Below are 7,742 nucleotides of genomic sequence, written 5' to 3'. Positions count from 1 at the left end.
ATGTGTAGAGAGAAAATATGAGAATCAATGACTACCACATGAAGGTGAAAAAGATTGCAGATGCACTTGCTTCTACTGGGTCACCAGTGGAAGATGATGATTTAGTTTCTATGACCTTGAATGGTCGAGGAAAGGATTATGCACAATTCCGAACATCCATTGCCGTCCGTGAGAATTTTCCTAATTTTGAGGAGTTTATTGCTCTTCTAATTTCTGAAGAGCAGAGAAATGGTGGTGCATCTTCTTCAAGAGGAACTTCAAAAGAAGCTGTCTTCTACTCAAATGCTAGAAGAGGTAGAGCCAGAGGTAGAGCAGGCCAATTTGGAGGCCGTGGCAGAGATCAGAATATGCCACAAATTCAAGAAAACCAATCCTATGGAGGAGGATGTGGTAACTTTAGAGGCAGGGGGAGCCAAAGAGGTCGTGGTGGATGGCAGAGAGGCCAAAATGCAAACAACAATGTTGAATGCTACTACTGTGGTAAAATGGGTCATATTGTTAAAGACTGCTATAAAAAGCAGAATGACATCATGACTAGAAAATTGCAGCAAGGCAATTATGCATCCTCTAGTAGACAGGGTGATGACAGAAATGAGCATCTGTTTATGGTGCAGCACATGACCAATTCTGTGACAAGTGCAGAAGAAAGCAATGATGTGTGGTATGTTGACTCAAGTGCATCAAACCATGACAGGTCATGCAAAATGGATGCAAGATGCAATGAAAATGGAAAGACCAGGATTTGTGGAGACTGGTGATGATACTCCACATCCTATTGTGCAGATTGGTAAAATTCCTTTGTCTATGCAGGATGGAAAAAAGAAATACCTGTCTGATGTATTTCATGTCCCGAATATCACCAAGAACTTGGATTCTATTGGTCAAATGGTTGAGTAGGGCTTGCACGTCAGATTTAATCCTCATGGATGCTTTGTTGAGGATATGAAAAATAAAGGTCGCTTCATAGCAAAAGGGAAGAAGAAGGGCAGGATGTTTATGTTAGATGCAGACATGCGTGAATTGAGTGCAGCAATGTTTGCACATGGGACCAGTGTAGTTGCAGATATTGATATCCGACATAAACGCATTGGTCATGTTAATGTACAGCGACTTAAGTTAATGCAGGCCCAAAATATTGTTGCAAGATTGCCTAAGTTCAAGGTTGCAGAAATGCATAAGGTATGTGAAGCCTGTCAATTTGGAAAACAGGCAAGAAAACCATTTCCTAGACATGTTCAAGAGAGTAAGAGGCCATTGGAATTAATCCACTTTGATATGTGGAGTACTAAAGTTGCATCTATTGGAGGCTATCATTATTTTGTCACTTTTATTGATGACTACAGCAGAAAAGTTTGGGTGTATTTTATGAAAAAGAAAAGTGAAGTGTTTGGGCATTTCAAACCTTTTAAAGCTATGGTTCAAAAAGAAATAGGCCTGCAAATAAAATGCCTAAGGTTAGATGGAGGGGGAGAGTACCTCTCAAATGAGTTTGCAAGTTTCCTGTAGGAGCATGGCATAAAACAGCAATATTCATGCAGTCATACCCTACAGCAAAATGGACTTGTAGAAAGGAAAAACAGGCATATTGGAGAGGTATCTCGTGCCATGCTCAACGAAAAAGACTTGCCATATTATTATTGGGCTAAAGCAGTTGCTACAACAGTCTACATAATGAACAGGACTCCCGCTGCAACAATACATGGCATGACACTAGAGGAGAGGTATACTCGTAGGAAACTAGATATTTCTCATTTGAAAGTTTTTTGTTGCATTGCCTATGTTCATGTGCCAGATGAATTGAGATCCAACTTGAATCCAAAAGCTGAGAAGTGCATCTTTATTGGTTATTCTCTGTAGCATAAAGGGTTTATATGCTATAACCCTTCTACTCATAAGTTTACAGTGAGCAGAGATGTTATTTTTTATGAGATGAGCAGCTGGTATAAATCAGTAAATGTGATTGATGACGTAGATGCACAAAATGGTAATGCTGCACAGAATTTAGAGCAGCAATCACAAAATATTAGTGGACCTATAGTGTCCTCTAGCAGTGGTTTACATACTTCGCCATGGACAGGCAAATTGAGATCAGGAGGATCTCCTCAAAGCAATGCAGATAGTGGTATGCAAGTATCACAAAAAGGAAAAGAGAAAGTAGATCAGCCCATGGTTGATGTGAATGCATGTCTTATAAGGTGATTGGCTGCAAGTGGACTTATAAGGTGAAGCACAATGCAGATGGTTCTGTGAACAGATATAAGGCAAGATTAGTTGTCAAGGGGTATGCACAGACATATGGCATTGATTATGAAGAAACATTCAGTTTGGTTGCAAGGATGGCAACCGTAAGAGCAGTCATTGCTATCGCTGCATCAAAGGGATGGTCTTTACATCAGATGGATGTAATGAATTCTTTCTTGCATGGTGATTTGCAAGAAGAGGTCTATATGGAGCAGCCACCAAGTTATGTTCATGATGTTCATCCTGAGTTTGTTTGCAGGTTGAAGAAAGCCTTGTATGGCTTGAAGAAAGCACCCAGAGCATGGTCTGACAAGATAGGACAATATCTTGTCAGTATTGGCTTTCAGATTTCCAAGGCAAATTTCTCACTTTATGTGAGAAAAACACTGAAAGGCATTATGCTGCTTGTCATTTATTTTGATGATTTGATCATCACAGGTGATAGTGATGAAGATATCCTTCATGTGAAAATTCTATTGAAGCAGAAGTTTGAGATGAAGGATTTGGGAGAGCTGCGTTACTTCTTGGGCATTTAGGTGATTAGATCCACAAGTGGGATATGGCTCTTGCAGAGGCAGTATGGATTGGAAATGCTGTCCAAATATGTGATGACAGGTTGTAAGCCTATTTCAGTTCCTTTGGAGCAGAATGTGAAGTTGAGCGCAGATGTAGGTGAGCTTCTGGAAGACCCTACTATGTACAGACACATAGTAGGAAGTTTGATTTATATGACTATTACTAGGCCAGATTTGAGCTATGTTGTTGGGTTGGTAAGTCAGTTTATGCAGGCTCCAAGGAAACTGCATTTGGATGTAGCTAGATGCATAATGAGGTATGTGAAGTCCACATTGTAGTATGGGCTATTTTATGAGATTGGGGTTCAGATACAATTGCATGGATACACTGATGCTGATTGGGCTAGTAGTATTTCTGATAGACAATCTTCAAGTGGATATATGTTCTCTTTTGGGAGTGCTGCAGTCACTTGGAGCAACAAGAAATAGCCTATAGTTGCCTTGTCGAGCATAGAGGCTGAGTACAGGGGTGCAGCAATGGCTGCATGTGAGGCTGGTTGCATAAGCTACTTTATGATATGCATCAGATGGGCCAGTTGTCATTTATTGTGACAACATGAGCAGTATACACTTGGCAAATAACCCAGTCTATCATGCTAGAACAAAGCACATTAAGGTGCATTATCACTATGTGCGGGAGAAGGTTCTAGTAGGTTTTATTGATCTAGTTTATGTCAGCACAGAGGATCAAGTAGCTGACATATTCACGAAGGAATTGGGTGCAGAGAAAGCTGCGCAAGTTCAGAGACCTACTTGGTGTGCAAGAATTGGGATTGAGCTTGAGGGGGAGTGTTGAGATATCGAGCTCCACTCATGATATGCCAGGGTGACCGTTGTGCATTTATATCACCGACTTGTTAGCTGCAGATGTGATTGGTACACCACCCATGAATAATAGCTGGATGACAGCTATCTTTATGTACTCTAGTTAGTGGCTTAGTTAGTATGCCACCTTAGTTAGCTGAGTTTGGTTTGAGACCCACATATAGGGTTCACCTATTCTTTTGTACTTAGAGTTCTTTTGGCTTTCACAACTAAGAAGAAGAAAATTGTTTTCAACCTCCACCTTTGTGTATATTCCCCCATTGTGTATGTGAGAAAGCTGCAAGTGAGACTCCTTCCTTCTCTCCCACTCTCTTCACATTATTCTTGTTGGTTTGGTGATCATACATAGTTTTTTAATCTAGGAGCAAGATCGCCCCAACTCAGAGTTTTGGAAAGAGGTGAGTACTCATTGGCATAATAGTTATGATATCATAAAGAAATGAAATTTCAAATCTCCTAGTCTGAAGCTAAACCAAAGGAGGTGTATTGGTATCGATAGTGAAATGCAAAATATTTCACGTCATAAAGATATGATGAGAAAGATTTTAGCTTCTATTACACGCAACATCAATATCAACTTAGGCAAGAGCGAAGACTCCAGCAACAAAGGAGCCCTCAAGTTCTCATAGCAGATGTCCAAATTTAATCTGATGAACTGCCACATGTGGATGAAGAAATACAAATGGCTACCCAAAATGTCAATGAAATAATATAAATGATTACTCTCGAGGCCCAATTGAGATCAATCTACATTTTGTAGCCATCGATGATACCATTGCATTGGTCACATGGTAGGCTAATTTCCATCTATATTTTGACCCTTTTAGAAACATAATAAGCAAACCAATGGAATTACCACCCAACCTTCTAGAATTGGAAGAAGATGAGAAAATATATGGATGAAACTATCTGGAAATAGCATTTGAAGCAGATCCCCAAACATCTGAACATAAGGAAAATGAACGATAAAAATTTCAAGTAACTCCACATATAATTCTAGAACAACTCCATCAGAAGCTAAATGCACAAACAGTCCCTGGTCTATTTCCAATACCCTTCCCTGCAGGAAACTTGGACCAAGTTGCAAGACATGAGATGTATTCATTTATGGATGGTTATAGTGGTTATAACCAAATTGTTGTAGCTCTAGAGGATCAATCTTTTGTTCCCAATCTTTGTATTGCTACCAAGTATCACTTGGAATATGGTGATACAATGTAGGAGAAAGGCATGGCATGGTAGGAAAATTGTGCCTAAGCACTTGAAGAAGGGTATACTCATATTATTATACAATGCCAAGTTGGGGCCTCTCAAAAAAAATTCAAATGGGATGGAATGGTCACTACCAGAGTTAACTAAAGTTTTCTCCAATGGGACATTTCAACTTGAAGATTTGAAAGGGAATGTATTCCCTGAGTTGTATCATGGAAGTAAGGTGAAGCCATACCGAGCAGTGGGGCCCTCGATCATGCAGGACTTGGATGAAGATTACTCCATCAAGAATGCCTTGGTGAATTTAATGCCAAGATTGCTAGTAAGTTGCTTAGTGAGAGTGGAAGAAATGCATTGCATGCTGACAAGTGGTCATTTAGACATTGTGGGGACAATAATACAGAATAATCATGTCCAAGAAAGGGGTACTCTACTTTATCACGAATCCATTCATCTGACAGAATGTCCAATTTTAGATCCTATTTGGATACATTGGGTTGGGGATTCGCATCATTGTATCCATTCATTTTTGCAACCTCCCACTGCTCTCATATCTTCATCTCTCACAACAGTCCTCTTGTATTTGTCATGCCCAAAATTTTGACGTGCTTTCCATTCTTCTTCATCATCCCCATCTCTAATAAGCTTCTACACAGTGTTTGTAGCCATGGAGGAGTGAAAAGAGTGACAAGATCGATAGAAGAGGTGAAGAGCACTTTCTCGTGTGTCACCTATGTACCCAATCGAGCACTTTGAGAATGACATCCTCAAAGAAATCTTGCGGAGCAATAATCTCCTAAAATTTGGATGACTTCCATGGAAGTAGGTGTGGAATGAAGCCTTGGCGAAAGAGATCTTGAATTCATATGATGAAGAGGATCACAACGTTGTGAAAGACAATATACATGTTCAATGGAGCTTACAGTTGATGGAGTAGGTATTATGCATCAAAGAACACCCAATTCCAGGAAAGCTAGCCTTTGTTGAAAGGTGCGATCCTTAATTCAATGAGGATAGCTACTCGCCTTCATAGGGCTACCTCATCAATAAGCATTTGATGAAGGCCTAAGGGCAGTATGCAAATTCTTGTTCGAGTTCATTGACCTTACGAAGAGTCTGGGCTATGTTCCACGATAATATGTAGCTCAACTGGTGGCAGCATTGGAGGAAGTCCTTGCAGTGGAATAGTTCACCACAATTGGAAAGGCGTTCAAGTCCCAATACAAGGCAGTGTGAGCAAGGGACACATGCACTGCAAGCTCGCCTCATTTGTACATGCTACATCATCGTCCTACAACCAACCAAGTCCAATGGCTCAATGCCCATCTAGCACTAGGTGCAGGCTCTTTAGGAGCCAAGGACGATGAAAACCACTCGGAATAGCAGTGTCAGGAGTAGGAAGACAACAACCAGAGTGACGGGGAGAATGCACACAGGAACAAACTTTGGAGGGGAATAGGGGCAAGGGCACCTCTGAGGAGAACGTGCAAGATCAAACTTTGAAGAGAAATAGTGGCAAGGGAACTTCAAGCAGTAATTGGCTCAAGAGAAATCTGCTAAGGGGTCTGATGGAAGTGAAACACCTAGGGAGCAAAGGAAAGAGGAAGTTGTTGAGGGAAAAAACAAAGGAAACACTGAGGAGTCTCTATAGACACTCGCCAAGCAATTGCTCGAGCAACACCGTGGTAGTATACAGACTCCAACCACAATCCTTGCTAGTACTACCTTTGCCTCCCTCTCCTTTACGAGATCTCCTAGTTCTAGAGCCGTTCTACCTTGATCCCGTGCTAAAGCAGAATAATCATCAAGATTAGAGTGCCATCGAGTCCTAGTGGCAGATCTTGAGGGAGAATATGGTACACATGACAGAGGATCTAGATTACTTAGCCAACCATAGGCTCCCTCCCTAGGTTCTAGATCATAATTTATTTTTGTAAACACAGTGCAGGGAGGAGATGGCTAAGTTTTTTGAAGAGCATACGACGAGCTTGAGATGAGCCAAGGAAGACCTGATAGCGAAGTGTGATAGCAAGAGAGTGGTGCATGACAAGCTACTCCGAAACTACTCCCGACTGAGTCTTAAATGCAAAGTGAACAAATTATAGACAGCTTTGTTGCCAAGCCCTAGAATGAGGTTGAGGATGTTATAGGGGCCAACGTCCAGTTGCAAAGAAGGTTGGTGAAGATGCAACAAACAAGGGTCAATCCAAATCCCCCCCATGCGGCCTAGGCTCAAGTGGAGAGGCTAGAAAAGGAGAACGCCCAGCTATAACAAGTGGTTACTGACGCAAAAGAGTCAAATCAAGAGACACTCATCTACAGGTGAAATTGGAGCAATATGTCCAACTTCAATCCGTCATTCTTCTCCTCCAAGCTTCAGATGAACACCCCGTAAGCTACACTGAAGATAGCCACCAGAGCACGACAATTTAGCAAGCCAAGCTGGTGTGCATGAGCTATTGCAAGCTAACACCCATATGGATACCTCAGGATCAAATCCCATTGAAGGGGAAGGTACCTTGGGCTCTAAGTTAGCAGAGGAAGTAATGGCCCAAGCACTGCTAGTGCTTGATCCAGTGGGCTGAATAAATTTTAGGGGTAAGGTCACCAAGACTTGTGATTTTGGAGATGCCCTAGTATAAGTCACAATTTCGATAGATACACATGACGTGAGAATCCAAACATTTGAGCAAATTTTGGACGTCGAGCCAATTTTGCCAAGGAAGGATCTTCTCGAGGCCGTGTTGGTTACTGAAGTCCTTGCATCGAGTTCGAGATTGGGAGATAGTGTTAGATACAGTGGATGGTCGTAGATTGAAGAGGTCGATTTCACTACTCCCCCATAGTGTACCAAGGCATACTCCAGGAAGTGTAGTGTGTAATCTTTGT

The sequence above is a fragment of the Dipteris shenzhenensis genome, chromosome 19, assembly GCF_047967505.1.
Source record: "Dipteris shenzhenensis isolate YYH24624 ecotype China chromosome 19, Dip_SZ_1.0, whole genome shotgun sequence".
NCBI lineage: Eukaryota > Viridiplantae > Streptophyta > Polypodiopsida > Gleicheniales > Dipteridaceae > Dipteris > Dipteris shenzhenensis.
The sequence above is the reverse complement of the archived record's forward strand: the minus strand, read 5'-3'. Positions refer to the sequence as shown.